General features: G+C 39.2%; 1 long non-coding RNA gene across 1 annotated transcript; it reads right to left on the minus strand.

Moving 5' to 3' along the window:
• Positions 1-16476: 16476 nt before the first annotated feature.
• Positions 16477-17087, minus strand: LOC122968782. The gene is made up of 2 exons (XR_006398888.1): positions 16933-17087; positions 16477-16788 (listed from the first exon to the last, which is right to left on the minus strand). It is a non-coding gene; the product is annotated as an uncharacterized LOC122968782 (long non-coding RNA).
• Between the last annotated feature and the right edge of the window lie 981 nt (positions 17088-18068).

Genomic DNA, 18068 nt, shown 5'->3' on the forward strand with positions numbered 1-18068 from the left:
ATCCTTTTCTTTCTCCTCTCCTTTAAAAAGTATTTGCATAATGCTTGCAACCTAAGATAACCTACATGTTGTATGTTTTGTCTTCTGTAGTTTTGAGGAAAATGAATAGAAAAAAGTTTAAAGATACTACATCAATACATAGAGCATCTGTCAGGCCACCTGTTGGAGGAGTTTCTGCTGTGAACAGTGTATCATTTTTCACAACAGGCTGTTTCTGTAGAAGTGTGTTCACCGCCTGCCGTCCTGTCAGCGCTGCTCCATTCTTTCTGTCATCAGTGTCATCAGTTGTTCCTGTGATGTTGTTGGCAAAATAGCATTACAGGAGCATGTGTATGTGTGCGTGGGAGGATGAATGCGCTGGAGAAAAAGCACATTTGATTATGTTTGTGGTTTGGTTATGAAAGCACGGTAACATTAAAGCATAAGCTGTCTGCCGCTCACAAGAAAGATCACAAGGGAGAGAGCATGGGAATGTTTTTTCTAATCGTGACTTGACAGACTGCGACCATTTTTAAAAGTCTCTCTTAATTGCTATCTTGGTGATTTTACACTGAGGAGGGGGGTGAGAGGTCTTCCAGGCAGACTGATATATGCCAGAGGCCTGTACCTGTCAGCACACAAGGAGTGTGTGACATGTATCTGATGGCGTTCGTGAGAGCGTGGGGATGAGCTGTTCACTGTGATCCTGCACCGTGACAGCGGGGTAATCCTCAACAATAGGCTTACTCATTAGTTCAATCCACCCACCCGCTTCTCAATAGGACCCTCATTTTCCTTCTTTGTCCTGTTAAATTATAGAGGGCTGTCAGGTATCTGTGTGTCGTGAGTGTGAGCAAGAAGCAGTATGAGTATGGAGTAATAGATAATGGTAGGGCGTTGAATGCAAGTGATGGGAGACAAAATCTGCAGTCCTCGTTTTGAGCAAAAATGTATTTAAAAGTTTATCTGAAGCTTATCTGAGGCTTCAGCCGTCCGAGTTTGTCAAATGAAGTGTTAGTCATAGTCTTTTTAGTAAAAAAAAAACAAAACATGGACAGTGTTTTCCTGTTCAGCTGTAGTGGAAAAATTGTAACAAAATTCATTTGGGCACCTTTCTAGGACAGGCTTGAAAACTTGTGAATCTGTCCACATATTTTTATATATCGTAAGACATAAAAATACACTGCTTTGAATGATAAATTGTGTCTAATATGTTTTTTTTCTACAAAAGATTTTAATTACCTCGTTAGAAATTCTTAAAACTACATCCACTCTTTCTCTCTGATTGAAAAATCCAGAATCTATGAATATGCAAATATTCTTCACTTCAAAACTCTAATTGCTGAACACAAGATCACAAGTCTCCTACTTCACTGTGAAGTCCATTCTCAGTGTTTGTGCACATGAGGTTTCAGGTTTCCAAATCACACTTGTGTAAGTTGCATACTGGACCATAATTAGCTCCAAACTCGTAGGTACACGTCTTAAACTGGGATTTGAGGTGAGCTCAGAAAAACTTTCCACTTTCAGCAGATGAATGTCAAAACAGCCCTCTAACAATAACCAAATACATGTTTGTGTGGAGGGGGACATTAAGATTTCCATGAAACCAAACCCTGTAATATTTTTCCTTTAAATATATTTACATTCCGTAATTACCTCTCAATATAGTAGCTTTCATTGTTAGTGGTGGAGTCAGCCATTCCCGTGCTGCATTCAAATTGCCTTCACACACACACAAAGGATTCACAGGACACTATGTATGGATGTAATCAAGCGTTACTGTTTTTGATTTTTATGTCAGTGATATCAGCCACAAAATTTACTTTGACTCAGCCACAGCTCACACAAATAACCACGGTAAGTATGGTTGGTTAAAGTTAAACCAAGAGGTCTGATGTATGTTTACAACAGACATTTTGGATAATAATTATACTAGCTGTCTTCATTTTCTCTTCCGAATAGGTTTGGCTATTGTGTGGGTGGGTGTATGATCGTCTGACTGCTTCTGTTTCTTGCCATGTCTGGCACTTTAACTGTGTCCCTGTGTTCCCAGATCTCAGTTCTCTCAGATCTCTATCAATACTGAGAGGAATAATGGCCAAAACTACAAACATAAGACCCACATTGATATAAACTGTCATTATATTTCAAGTCGGCTCATCTGTATGTATGTCTACATACAGTTATCTCTGTCTCTAAATGAGTATCTCTTTATGTTCACTAGACCGAGAGCTCTTCAATGTCAGTCTTTCACTCTGCTTCTCTTTCATAATGTCCTTCCTGGCATCAGAGGTAGCAGCAGTTAACAGATAGCGTACTGGCCTTCCTAGATGAACACTTGGTCATTAAAATAGGTGAAAACAAGGTCAGTCCACACCTTCATCCTCCTGTGCACAAAGAGGAACTGACAATTATAGCTTTCAGGGGTCATTTACTGTTAGTCACGGGCACAGCAGCCCAATGTCTGCCTTGTGATCAGGAGAGAAGGCTGGGGTTAGTGATGCTCTGTACACCAGCTATTTAGGCCATGGCAGATTAAACAGGTTAGACACCCATGCCTGAAGTGGGTCATCATGCGTATCCTTTGACCCACCAATCAGTTTGACACTGCTGAAAAGAGACAGAAGGAGGTACTGGCTGTCAGAACATTAAGGATTTATGTTTTTAGGGTCACTCTTTAAGTCTATTATACTGTTCATTTATCTCATATAGTACTTCACATATTGGTTAACACCTACTCTGTGATCATCACACACAAAATTTAAAATGCCTACATTTTTTCTTGTTTATGCCTACACACTTTAAATGTGCCTCATGTTTGAGGTGCAGCACTGGCTTTGGTGGTCATCATGAATCATGTGTCACCTTTATCGATGCTATGCATCACATCAGTGCCGAACAAAGAGATGAATAGCGAGGCAGGGGAGGAAGCTATTTATATGTATCCTTTATTTAATCAGGTTAAAGTCTCATTGAGATTAAAATCTCTTTCCCAAGAGACACCTGGCCATGAGAGGAGCATACACATTGTTACAACAATAAACACAAACAATACAAACAGACAGACACAATTGTCATACACTACAAATGAGTGAACATAATGTCCAGTTAATATGCAATACAAGATCAAGGCAATCACATTTACCAAGAGTACTTTCCTCAATCCTTTAAAATTTACTTAAATTCTCCCATAGTAATCAGACAATTTCAGGTCCTTCTGTACGTTAATCCAGGAAGAAGGGGCACGGTATTTGAAAACTTTTTGACTTAATTCTGTTCTAACTCTGGGGACCAATATTTGTAGAATATCATGAGAGCACAGGCCATATTTATTTTGGTTTCGACACACGTATGTACACAGATAAGGAGGATCCATCCGAAGGAGAGATTTATATATAAAAGCCAACCAATGCGAAGGTCTGCGGACATACAGAGATGGCCACTTAGTAGCAGCATACAGAGTACAGTGGTGTACGAGACTGCCACAGCCAGTAATAAAACATAAAGCACAGTGGTATACAGTATCCAACTTCTTTAGGCCCTCGTCAAGTACATTCATAAAGAGCAGATTGCCGTAGTCCAATAAAGGTAAGAAAAAGTTGCTGGAGGGAGAAACAGGATTTATTCCAAAAAAGAAACTTAATTTAAGTTTAAGGCTGGAAAGAACATTTTCAATGTGTGATTTGAATGACAAGTTCTAATCAATAATAATAATAATACCTAAATGCTTATATGTTGTGACCATTTAAACCCCCTGAGAAGTTGAGATCTTGGGAAGATTAGATAGATCTTGGGAAGATTGGAGTAACTTTTTGCCATTTGAAAATAGCATGAATTTAGATTTGTCAGCGTTTACCACCAACTTGAGTCAAATGGGACTGAACAACATCAAAGGCAGGAATTCAAGGGTTTGCACTACTGAAGGGGATGAGCAATATATAACTGTATCATCTGCATAAAAATGGAATGCAGCATTTGATAAATTATCATAAAGATTATTTACATATATGGAGAACAGCAGTGGTCCTAGTATGGAACCCTGAGGCATGCCTTTTGATACAGGGAGGAAGGAAGAGGGAAACCCAGCAAAGTGGATGCACTGACAAGTGCTTTTGAAACCAACTTACAGCATGCCAAGGTTTGCCAATATTGGCTTACCTTGGGTTACAATATTGGTGTCAATAGCCTTGGACAAATCAATAAAAAGAGCTGCACAATATTTTTTGCATTCCAGCGCCTCCATAATGTTAATTGCCACTTTAATAGCAGCAATTAAACGTGCTGAGTTGTTTTCTAAAACCTGACTGATGTTGTAATAGAATACCATTTATATCTAAAAATTCTTTAAGTTCCACACTAATAAACCTTTCAAGGACTTTGGCTAAAAACACATAATTTAGAGATTTGCCTGTAGTTATTAACAATTGATTGATCCCCTCCTTTCAGTTAAGGGAGAACATAGGCAGATTTCCATATTTTTTAAATCTCATTGTTGAAAAGGGTAAGATTAAAAATATGAGTCAGAAGCTCTGCTATAAAGTCTACAGCTAACTTGAGAAAGTAAGGATAAAGCTTGTCAGGACCTGTGGATTTGTTAGGATCCAGATGCTTTCAGGCTCTATTGACCTCTATCACATCAAGAGGAGGAAGATTAAGTAAATAAGAGGAGAAAGGTAAACAGACTCTTACATCTTCACATTGATTGATGTCAATTTTAAAGCCGTATCCTTCATTTCAGGATGAGAAAGAGCAAGCAGAGCAATTATCTGTCAATTTTGATTTAGAACAACATTGTTCTGTTACTTAAGGTTCAGGTTAAGCGAATGCTAAACAGACAGCTTGTGTATTGCTTCTATTGCAAAGTAAGTGGAATAATGTAGTGCTATTTTTAAGCAGGAGCAATGGCACTCTATCTAATCTCTCTCTCTCTCTTTCTCTTTCTTGTTCTCTCGTGGAATACAAATGCACTGACCAAACGTTAGTAGTTGGATGGTTTTGAAAACTTAATTGAGGAATTATGATATGCTACTTATAAACAATCAAATTATGCCAGACACCAGATACTGTATATTCCAAAGTCTGTTTTTTTAAAAAATCTGAAACACTTCATGTTTACTACAGCTCTAGAAAACATCCACTTCCACTTTCTTCCACTTCAAAGGGTACATATCATGCTTTTTGTGATTCTCTGTTATTTTCATACTGTTATGATGTTGGATATCTATGTTAAACATGGTCAAAGGTCCAAAACCTGAGGTGAATGTATGTAAAAATGCAAGTCATGTTGCATGGCTTCAGCCTGCTCTCAATACTCTGTTTACAATGTTACCTCTGCTTCCTCCTCATGATGATGTCAGATTGTTCGTGCATGCCCCCAAACGGCTGTAACCTTTGTTTCTAAGGTTGTTCACGATGTCCACTCGCATATTTCGATCAGATTAGGGCTCAAACATGTACAGATGTATTTGAAAAGTTTCCATTTTCAGTAAAGAAAAAGAAAAAGACTCCTAATGTTTGTTTACATAGCCTTCTGAGTGGGATGAAGCTTCCTGAAGTTAACCAATCAGAACAGAGTGGGCTCATCAGAAGGGGGGCCTTAAAGAGACAGGAGCTAACATGTCCTGTTTCAGACAGAGGCTGAACTGATGGGCTGCATAAAGGACCAGAATAAGATAAATAATGAGTTTTTTTTAACTGGAAATCATGCAAAAATATTCCAGTAGAGCCCCAGAATATGAATATAGACCTGCAAATGTGCACGATACGTCCCCTTTAAAATGCTCAGCAGCATTTTCTCAGAAAAAATTCCACTCCTGAAGTGTGGCAGAGGTCAAACATATTTCCTTGTTATACAGAATACTTTTGCTGACGTGGCATTGACCAATGATGTGTGTGTGTTCATATTAAGGTTGAATGATGCCTATTAAATAAATTTGTACTCTTCCTCTGAGGATAAATTAGTTTAGTTGTTGGGAGTTAATTTACCACTGCGGTAAAAAGATTAATAGACTGGAAACTTAGCATATAAAATCTGATATTTAAAACTCATTTATATTTTATATCCTGGTCAAATTGTGGTCGTAGTTTTAAATTTGAGACCCTGGCTATTGCTTAGTAAAACCCATACAGTCTGTCAGGTGCAATATATTGGACACAAAGATTGTTTTCATTTATAGTTCAGCTGCAGTTCAGCTTTAATAATCTCTGGGCAGTATATTTAGGTTATGCTGGTAGGTTCATGGACTCTAGTTGGTCTTGTGAGATGATACTCATTCGGCCTCATATTGATGCTATGTTTTTCGGCCTTTTGATGTCTTTGATGTGATTTCTCCTCCAGAGGAAACTGCTGCTCTTCCCTTTCCACCCCGACAGAAGGAGAGAACAGCTCTGAGCTCTGAGCACACACACACACACATACACACACACACACACAGTTATATCCATAACTCCAGCAGTTAGAGCATGAGTTAAAAGGATTTGGTCTCATTAAAAGATTTGAGGAGGATATAGGGGAAGAGGGATCAGACTTTATTTGATAGCCGGAGGCTGGGGAGCAGAGTACTTCAATCACAGAACAATTGCTTTAAAATCACAGTATCTTTCTGTATTAGCTTTCCCTTACGCTCATCTGAACTACTGAGGCTGGATGTTTGTTTGTTGTTCACACCGCTATATATGATTGATGTTGGTGTGTTGCGCACATTTCAAAGCTTCACAGCACTGAAACTGATATTTTAAAAGCATTTATATATCAGTCAGCTAGCAGCAGTTGTTCCTGGGCTCTCAACAATAATGACTGCCACCATCAATCATTTATTATCTAGGATTAGATCTACATGTATGTCACTTAATTGATATTTTGGATTCTTAACAATGGGTTATTGAAAAAAAAAAAAGTTTGGTTCTGTTTTTAACCCTTAGATGCAAAGATCATTGGAGCCTACACTCTCTCATAAGTGTGCCAAATATTAGAATAATACACAATTATCACTTGTGTCATATTCATCACTATCAGCATCAAATAGTCACACTTGCAAATATTAAGGTTTATCTTAATTATGCTAGTAAACTAACAAGCTACTCACAGTAACTATGGCAACACAATCCATAGCTGTAAAATAGGTTTTTATTACAATAGGTTCAAGGTTTTTGTTGTCATATACACATAACAGAACATACATAATAATACAGCAATGAATAAATATTAAGTAGGAAGAAGAGAACCAAAGGTTAAAGAAAATGGCAATAGGTAAAAGAAAGAAAAGAGCATTAGGCAATACAATAAAATTATACGTAAAATAGAAATGGCAATATATACAGACTACTCCTGAAAATGTACAGTACCCCACAGGTTGTATTGCACTTTATATAGTATATTATTACACTTGATGTACAGCAGCTTAAAGATGATCGAGGGAGGAAAGAGCACTTTGATTAACATAATTGTAACCAAAGTGTAAATATTATGTAAAACAGCCCTAAATATAGTAATATCAATACTTTAGGTGAAAAATATAGCCTAGATAACACTCACAGGTATCAAACAGTCTTATTGTGTACAATAAGGTACTGTAGCTGAGGTGTGATGCTAATGAGATGTGGTTCACAGTAAATAGCCTATTGTATATATACGTGACAGAAATAAATGAGCAGGATGAAAGATTCCTTTAAAATAGGAAATGCACATGGGGAATTTTTGACCCACTTATAGAAAGTTGGGGATACAAAAATGTAAAAATGGAAGGTAGCAAATAAATACGAATGGGAAATCACAAAACAGGATTTTTGAGAAATACCTGGAATATGAATTGCTGAGACATTTTTGTAATTTTTGCCCCACACATTAAGGTTTTACAGTATTCGCCAACCAAATTGATTAAAATAAACTCATAGTTTATTTCTAATGGTATGCAATACTGCATTGTTCTCTTTTGAATAACTGACAGTACATATTGTAAAGATTCATCTTAATCCTTACAAACCTCATATTTATCACTAAAGCATTTCTTGCTAAATTGTCCAGAGCAGTCTTACCTCAGTATCACCCCATTGTTATTATGAACAAGGTGAAATTAAGGCACACATTAACCTGAATATTTCAGTTACTAAATTAATGAGCTTGGGTGGATACTAGTGTTAAAAACACACAAGCACACAGTGTTCCATTTCTTATTGAATGTGCAAGACCAGTTCTGTTAACGCCTACTGTACTGTGCAGGAATTAGACTGAAAATTGTCGCCTTTCACACTCTAAAAATGTTGTGTTACAAAGCTGTGACAGAGAGGAGAATGAGTAGAGAAAGTGAATGACGGTGAATAGAATTCACAGTGTCTGGCTTTGTTTCCCAACACGTAGGATGCCAAAATAAATAGTCAACCTGAGTGTTTGGCTTCAGAAGCGGATGAACAACTAACAGGATATGAGAGATACTCGAATGATCCAAGAACTGTGAGAATCCATCTCAGGGTCTCTGGAGACAAACAGTGGGTGTCTCTGTGGGAAATTAGCCAGTGGTTGTTAGCAGCGTCACTAAAACCTACAGTAAAAAGAAAGAGGGAGAGAGCATGCAGACAGTGTTTCATATTTCTTGGATAATTGGCCAGAACAGTGTAAACTTAGATTAGGTCGCCAGCCTCTGCAAGGACATTAGATTTGATATTTTAGGCTGTTTACTGTAGATGTTTTGTTTTGGAAGTGAAGCACAATTACAAAATTTGAAAGACAAGAATGTTGTGAGATGATAAAGTGATCATCATACTTTATTTGGTTTTACAACATTAAAAAATCCCTCATGTAGACCATGTTTCAAGTCGTTGCGGACCCTTCTGTTGCCCTGAAGGCACCATACACTTGCTGATATACATGGAGCTACATGATAGCTACAAGTTACAAGTTTCATCATTTCACTAGCTAGAAAAGTGCAATGCACACAAACAGCAAATCCTAAAAGCAGGAATAGCTAATTTATCAGTGTATTACAAAATTATCCATAACAGCAACTTGCTCATCTGGCATCCCTATTGGTACAAATGCACTGAGCAATCCAAAATACTTGGTTAAAGTTTAAAAAGAAATGTGTGAAAAACATTGACTGTTGGTTGAAACAAGATTTTTGGTTTTGAAGTCAGGCTAAATTTCTCCATAAAACTTTTTGCTAAACATATCATTTTGAGCTGTTAAGATAACCAACCAATGCTGTCATTTTTCTGGTGGAGGACAGTCATTATTTGCACAACTGCAAGAAGAACGTCAATCATTTTAACCAATTTGAACAAAATGTTGCTGTTTTTCTAGAAATGGGGCACCTGTGGCTCAAGAGGGTCATCCATAAATAACCGCCCATCGGACTTGACCAGCCAGTAGCAGTCACCAGTGCTGTGGCCATGGACTCTCTTTGGATAATTAATCTGACTGTTTGAAATGTTACCAATGGAAGGAGGAAGCGCTCCATGGTTCTGATGGCTCATACAACAGGTGCTGTTTAGTGGGGCAGGTGAAAGTACAAAAAACAAAATCCAGGAAGTCTTGCTTGATGTTTGTCCTTAAATGACCCCAAAAACTAAGCCACTCTGTCAAGCAGACCAATGCATATCAACTCTAAGTCTTCATCAGGATCTCATCATCTCTCATCAGGGATGAAGACTTATAATTGATATGCATTGGTCTGCTTGATTGCCTATGCTCAAAGGATAAATACTTGATATTATTTCACCAGAGTGGCTGATTTTTTTTTTCCCATGGCTGTCTGCACCACTTAAATATCAAGCAAGACTTCATGAATTTTGTTTAAAATGTCTTTCTCAACCGGTATCTGTTTCTTACATTTATGTAATAAAAGCACAAGTCAGAGACTTTAATGAATTTTAATGGCAATGAGCTAAGAGCCTTAATACATGTGTTTACCCGAGAAGGCCTTAAACTCCCACATGATGGAAACCCTCCAAGCATGACTCATGTATATGCTTAACTTAGTGACATTTAATGAGGGAAAGGCATTTAACACTCACTGGATCCCCTTAGAATATCATAAAATAGTCTTTGATGTACAAAGTTTTGGACTATTAAAGTGTTCTTACATAAGAATTCTCATTTAATATCAAATGGACACCCAATTGGTCATGGGTGACTACTTTTGAAGGGCCTGTTCACCCAAATTATAAAAAAGAAAAAAAAAGAAATTAAAAAAAAAAACTCTGAACCCAAGTGGTGATATTAAATGGAAAAATGGCTGTAGCACGTCTCGCTGCTACTGTGCATTCCCTCGGCATATAACACCAATACAACAGGTGGGTCACAGAACTTTTCGGCTGCTTGCACACATTTCCACATAAACAATAAACATAAAGCCACCATGCGCCTGTGGTCGCCCGGCTTCTGGCGCATGCGGTTTGGTCCCTGGTGTCCCTCCCCAAATAATAGTTCCGGCCTTCGCCAATCAAATCCTGACAGCTGGCCTGTCTGTCTTGTGTGTGGGCAGCCATCTGAGCTCCAACATACTACTGCATTTGAAAGGGAGAGTACAATTAGTTAATCAGCATCAGCTGTGCTAATCAACTCACCTGGCACTGCTCTCCTGAGCCATGTCCACACCTCTCTCTACTGCAGCTAAACACCGACCACGCCCACCTCCACAATGGCTTAAAGGGGGCATATCATACACATTTCTGGATCTATATTTATATGTTGGGGCTCTGCTGGTATATCTTGCATGATTTAAATTCCTTATTTATCTTATACTGGTCCTTTATGCGACCCCAGTTCAGCCTCTGTCTGAAACAGGCTGTTTAAACTACTGTCTCTTTAAAGCTAGGTTTATGCTAGACGCAATGTCCCCGGCATGAGGGTACACACACCAAAAATGACGTCATCTTTGTAACTAGGCTAGTGCTGTACGTGGACAAGTAGCTGAAGTGCATTTCTTCGTCAATAGCATGCATCAGCCTCACAATATGGCTATATTCCCCATCGAGACAATTCTCTGCATGTAAGGGATGGACAGACCATCTCCTCTTGCGTCACCTTTGTAGTTTTAATAGCCATAAGCAGATAGATTCTTCCTAAGCAATGACAAGTTCCAGGGCAGTGTGTGTAGCCATGTTGGATGATGACGTTCTTCCAGTAACACTCGATGACCTCTTGCTTATTCACATAATATTTGGTTCGTACCCTCCCTGGCTTTTCAGACAATACTGTAACAGACAATGCGTTGTGCATGTGCGTAGCTCACATGCCAGAACCTCGAATTCTGTCAGTAATAAGTCACATAATTTCTCTCAAATATTGATCAAAGGAAACTTCAGTTGAGAGTCATGTACCAGCATCACTATGCAGTACATGGTAATCCTGTGATTGCATGCAAGAAAGCAGAGACGAACTGTGTTGTCTGGAGCAAAAAAAAGAGCATCTGCATTTCATTACACCAAAAGGAGGCATGGAAATCCAATAGCAGTTGTGTCTCAGAGGGCGTGCACATGTCTGTGTGTGCTTGTGTGGGTCGGTGTGTGCTTCCATGCAGATATACATACCTGGCAAACATTACATGTTTCAGCTGTTTGTGCTTGTTAAGAAAAACAGCAAACAGACAGTTGTTTGCCAGTGTGGAAAAGCATGTTGTGTGTGAATGTGCCTTGCATTCCCGTGTCCCTATTAATAATTGCTCTTTTTTAATACCCAAGACAGGAGTGTGCTGCACAGTGCTGCACTGAAAACCAAATTTATTCATGACGAACATAATAAGACAGTAGAAAGGAGAGGAGGTGGGGAAATGGGAACTATTCCTGAGTGGTGATGGGTTACTGCATGTCCTTGGTGCCTCCATGGTTCGGTGGTGGAGACACAGATGGATACACTTACTCTGAACAGGGTGACTGACAGCTCCTGTCTCAGTCTGCATTTAATTTACACGCAGGGCTGTCTTGCACTGATAACCTCAGTGATGTAGCGTAGCTGCCTCGGTGGTGACAGAGGAGAGGAGAAATGTGTTTAATTGTGATTCATCTGATGGTCACTCATCAGCCGAGACCATAGCTATAGGAGAACAGGCCGACAGGGTGCTGATGATAGATCATGGGTAATGAGAGTGTGAGAAGTTCATGTGTCATACAAGTCATCAGTCCCTATTTCACCTCCCTTGAGTTGGTGAAATCACCTCCTCTTGTGTCAAGGGAGAAGGAAAAGCAGCAGGAGAAAGACTATTTAATTTGAGGGCAAGAACGTCATCTGTGATCTATCAGCTGATGGAAATGTCTTTCCGAGAGCGGATTCAGAATGTCAGGTGGGAGCTTGGGAACAACACAAGGGTGACTCACTGTGATGTGGGCGCCATGTCTGGGAATGTTCTCAGTTGTAGCCTTTCATGTTTTAAAGATGTTTACCAGGGAACTTTTTAAAATCAGTTTGCCTCAGACATTTTACATGTGTGATCCTCCTCACCTGATTGTAATCATGAAGAGAAAATAAAAATCCTCCCTCAGTTATGCACACAGATGAGATGGAAGAGATGTTATTGTGGAGTTGGGAGATGGAGATGGAGGGAGATGGGGGAGGGTGAATGATAAATCATGTCAGGAGCACATGAGGATGAGGGAGCCGTGACATCGATCACTGCTGCAGCGCATTTAATGAGGAAATCCGGACAGACAAGGGGCGGAGACAGCAGTCTTTCACCGTGGACGGCTGTCAGTCAATTTCAAATTTTAGCATTTAGTAGACACTTTTATCCAGAGCACTTTAGTATGATATAAAAAAAATTAAATGACCTCAGCAAATGCTTTTGCTTGTTAAACCAAAGCACATATACCGTATTGTTCTCATCAAACAAGATCTGTACCTCCACAAAGAGACATTAGATGGAATTTAAACTGTGCAATAATAAGGCGACCATGGATCAGTGTGCTAATGGATTACTGACCATGACTGGTTGCAGGACATTGAAAAATAATTCCTGTTTATTAGAACTCTGGACTTAATTTCATAGTTTCGGCCATAATTTAATTTCAACAATTGGAAATGAGGTTTGTAACAGAGAAAGATTTCTGGTGATTAGACTCCATCAACGTGAAGCATCTTCATAGGACCATATGAAGATAGAAGATTGGACAGGATCCCCCTAGAGTCTAGACACTGGCGGTGTTGGAGTGGAGCCAGCAGGTGGTTGATGGAAACCTTTGGAGGAGTCTCCCTGGATACCGTAGAGGTCATGGTGGTGATGGGGAAGAGGTGAGTCTGAAAGAAATGGCAGAATTTCAATGATATTTAAAGAATGGCAACCAGCAACTGATTGGCTCGAGGAATGCGGGCAGAAAGATCATTAGTCAGGTTTGGTGATGTCAGAACTGTGAATGAAGGGATCTTGACAGTGTGGGAAAGAGGAAGGGACAGAGAGAAATAGAAAAGGAGGAAATAGCTCACATTCTTCCATAGGGGAAAAAAGACAGAATGTGAAAGAGGAGATCTTCCTTAGAAGAAACACAAGAGGTCAGATGTTCAGACCAGTTATAAAAAAGCAAAAAGTTTAGCCAGACTATCTAAACCACTTTATTAGGATGTAAAACTAAAAGTAAGTGCATCCAAAATGTAATAATCCCTCATTCAACAGGAATACTGTGTGCAGGTGCAGTAGGTCAAGTTTAATCAAGAAGTCAGTCTGTAACAGTTATGTCTGTAAGTTTGGCACACCTGAGATTTGTGTAAATTCACTGGACATTGGACACTAAAACACATTTTAACATTTTAATGATGTTGCCATATTAGAGGTCAGCAATTGAATGGTGAGTAAAATGTTAGCATAACTGGTAGAAATCATGGTCCAAACTTTGGCAAAAATTCTTGTAAAGTGCAACTATCATTTAAAAAATAATAAATCCCATAAAAAGACCAAACCAACCTTCTATCTTCCCTACTCTGTCTGTTGGACTCAGCTGCAAGCCCTCATGTTCCTAAACAGAGGACATAAATCTAGACTGGTTGAAATATATACTTTCATTTTTAAAACAAGGTTAACTAATTTCATAAATTAAAGCTGGACACTGTAGTTTTTTTAAGCTTTGGATACTTGTTAGTAGGATCAGCTCAATGTAGGCTTGGTCTTATTTAAATGGGATTTATTTACAGTGAAAGAAATATAAAATCCCATCAGATTTACCCTTTATTAAAGTCAGAGAAGAACCATTTTGGACCTGTGATGGCTTATTTGAGTTTATAGAATGTGTCTCTGTCAGCCTAAATCGGGCTAAATTATTTTAATGAGGTTGTCAGGTGGCGTGTCCTTTTAAACTTAACAAAAGCCTATTACTGCTGAGGGAAAAAGAAAAAAGTCTTGCAACCTATGGACAAGAGGACATGATGTAATTCAGGTTCTGTGGCCTCAGGGGAGTCAGTGTACTGAGGAGGTTTTATTAAAACGGAGGGAGAATAAAGAGTAATAGTGTATAATGTAGAGCGGTTTTGACAATCTTATGTGGTTCAGGTAATATGATCCCGCACGTCTCTGTTGTGGAAGTGGAAAATGAGTTTTGAGGGAGTCATTATAACGAGAGCTGCTCTGTGTTTTTACCTTCATACATGACAGAGATGACATACGAAAGGGGGTAATTGCATTTTTTTTTCTCTCCCTCCTCTCCTCCAGTTCATATTACAGGAGAAATATGAGAGGGCTGTGTGTGTGAAGGGCTGTCTGTGGCAGCTTTGACAGCCAATTTAGTCCTGCAGAAACAGACCTGTCCCTCTAGCACTGGGGGTTAGAACTGTCACACATGCACTCACATAAAAAAGACCTCTCTCTTGTTTTTTTTTTTTTTTTTTCACCCCGTCAACCATCTTTTTCCAGCTGCTGTTGTCTTATCTTGATTAGATTCCCGCAGCAGTTGCTGTATACTAAATGTGCACCATTTTTCAAGGTTTTGTTTCTTCTGTCTTTCCTAACCACAGCTGTATAGAAACTCCACATATTGCTGTCTCCTCTAAAAAAAGTTTCTATTATGGATTTATGAAGATACAAAAAAAAAAAAAGTATCGATCACTGTTGACAGAGACGAATGGTTTCATATTTTGGAGTTTACTGTTTTTCTTTTGGCTTGTATTGCTTTTCTACTTTTTTATACCAGGAAAAAAGGCAACAAAATATGTGAAAAGGTCTGAAACTTTCTCAGTTTAAGAACAGTTTGGCCATCGGCAGTGTTTTGTAGAAAAAAGGGCAATATAAAACTTGCATTCTGACTTTCTAGTGAGAGATTTGAAAGGTTTTCGTAATACAGTCATACAAACCCTTTGTATTATTCATGTTATAGATGTTCAATTCAGTTCTCTGTATCTGTTTATTAGCTTTTTGCCGGAGAGTTAGATGATAAGATTGATGCCTGTAATTTCTGTGCATTAATTATGAAGATAGAGCTGAGAGTTAATCACCTTAGCTTAGCGTAAAGACCACAAACAGGGCAAAACAGCTAAACTGACTCTGTCCAAAGCTCAAAATATACCTTCCAGCCACTCCAAAGCTTATTAATTAACATGTTCTATCTTGTTTGTTTGATCAGTTAATGTTAATTTATGAGCATTAGAGGTGCTTGTACGTGTATATTCAACACGTTCTCACTCCCAACTTGTCACATACCGAAGCTTGGTCAGGACCTCGTAAGGTCTTGTTAGGTTTAGGCACAAAAACCACTTGGTTAGGGTTAGAGAAAGATCATGGTTTGGGTTTAAATAAAAAATTAAATTAAATTAAAAAAGCAAGGTGGTCTTTAACCGTGCTCTGTGCTGACTCTGTGCTGATATACAACTTTCTGCCAACAACATTGCAAGCCATCCACCAACCCCTCCACCTCCTAATAAGAAAGTCAGCCTATATCGATGTCATATGAAGTGTGTCACTTCAGAAATGTTGGTATGATACGTATTGTTGAAATGTTAATCTGCTCTGTATTACAGGTGTTGAAATGTACATATTCAACGCATCTGTGGTTTGCAGAAACGTACAATGCCAACGTTTTATTCTGGTGGCCAGGCTGAAATTTGTCACCTTATACAGACGTCATCGATCTCATGGCGTCTATTTCAGACGTTGTGGGAGTTCAACAGAAGTCTATCGGACTACCCTGCATGTTGAAAAATGACGCCACAGGTCCTGACCAAGCTTCAATATGTGAGGAGTTGGGAGTGAGAATGGGCTGGTACATTTTAGCTTCCAAGTGTGCCAGGCTGGCTGTTTCCACCTGCTTCCAGTCTTCAAACTATGCTAAACTAAGCTTATTCAGTGGGTTTACATGCACTAAAGTAACCAGGGTTACACAGGTAATCTACATGCAGCAGGTAAGTAATCAGTTCTCTCCTCTACACTGGACTTTGGAAGCATAGCTTACTGATTTTAACTCTGTTAGTGATAGAAGACGCTGCTTTCTCCTTTTTTCTCCTCTTTTTAATGTGTGTACAACTCCCAGTTCATAATTGACCAACCAGTGTATAAAGAAATGGGCAAAAGGCAACAGACCATGTAGTTAAAAACAAAACAAAACACATTGTTTTAATTGATTGCTTGTAATAAATAAATAAGGCTAAAACATGGCCAAAGCCAGGAGAGTTAACAATCAGTTGGATAGGGAAGAATAGGACATCTGTGGCTGGGTGTGCTCAGCTTCTCTTCCCTGCGTGTAGCGAAGCCAAAACCATTACACCAAGGACTGCTGTGCTGTTGCTGGGCACTGGTTCATGGCTGGTCGGTCCCTGCATCAATGTTGGGCTGTATTTTCTAGGGGCTCTGCTAATCAGCTGCTGCTCTGCACCATACAGCTCTCCAGACATCGACCCAGCTGTTTCATGTAGTGGAAAACCAGCAGCAGGTTCAGTACACCCCCACATTGCACACAAGAGGAGACAAGCAAACTGACTCAGTGAGTTGCAAACATCATTTCTACCAAAATTGTGCACATAATAGAATACAGAGACCAACCCACATAAATACTCAGATTATCATATTTGCACAGGGAAACTACATCAAATACAACCATTAAAGTCTGTGCCTGCACACAAGAGGAGACAAGCAAACTGACTGACTCTAGCAAGTGTGGCTGGTTAAGTAACTGCGGTTTGGAGGTCACACCCAAGCACACCTGTATACCATCAGCCCATCACCATGCAATTCACCCCAACACCACACCCACGGGACACACATTAGGTGCTCAAACAATAATAGTGTTGATCACTGCCTTCATAGTAACCAGATACAGGTGAGGACAGACAGAGCTCTTCCTCACAGCGTAAATGTATCTGAATAGTCAAATGTTCAGCGGTGGCAACTGACTTATTCAGACTTCCACAGCTTTCTTTGTGTTCATCAATTTTAGTTGGACTTTGGATGGAATTATTCTGAATACGATGATGTATCGCTCCGTGTAATTACCTCCATGGAAATCAACGTTCTTCAGGAGAAATCTACCTGGCGAAATCAGGTTCCTCTAATCCCTTAACCTGCTTATGATAACCAGGTGGTTTCTCATTTACATGACAGTTGAGAAATCAGCTTACTGGAGAAAGCTGACTGTAACCCGATTACTTAAATGCATGTAAACACACTGACTGACACCGGCAAAAGAGTGAATAAGAGTATTTTCCAAATTGTCAAATTATTCCTTTAAAAGTTTAATCATCTGTGTAGCTTTTCTCTCACAGCATTGCCCTTTTGGAGAGGTTGCATAAATGTATGAAGGATGAGATGGAGATACTTTGCCTCAGCTGGATACAATGATGCATTTGAAGTGTAAGTCACTGATTTAGAGATAAATCCATTGACTTTGCTGAGCCTGGCAACACCGTGAGATATGGTCATAAGTTTATTGCGCTGCTCCGTGGTGGAGTGTTTGTGCCCACTTCAGCTGCTGTAAATCAACAAGAGGGTTAGAAAAATCACAGCACAGCATCAGATAGCTTCCAGTCCTTGGCTAACCTTCAATTTGTGTGTGTGTGTGTGTGTGTTTGGCAGAAAGGATCTTCATCTTTGATGTGTATACGTTGATTTACTCTGTAGGGCATTACTATGAAGCCTTGTTGTTTTCAAGATATTTCACTGTCAGGTTCGTTCTAACCCCTGAGA

Source organism: Thunnus albacares, chromosome 18, assembly GCF_914725855.1.
Source record: "Thunnus albacares chromosome 18, fThuAlb1.1, whole genome shotgun sequence".
NCBI lineage: Eukaryota > Metazoa > Chordata > Actinopteri > Scombriformes > Scombridae > Thunnus > Thunnus albacares.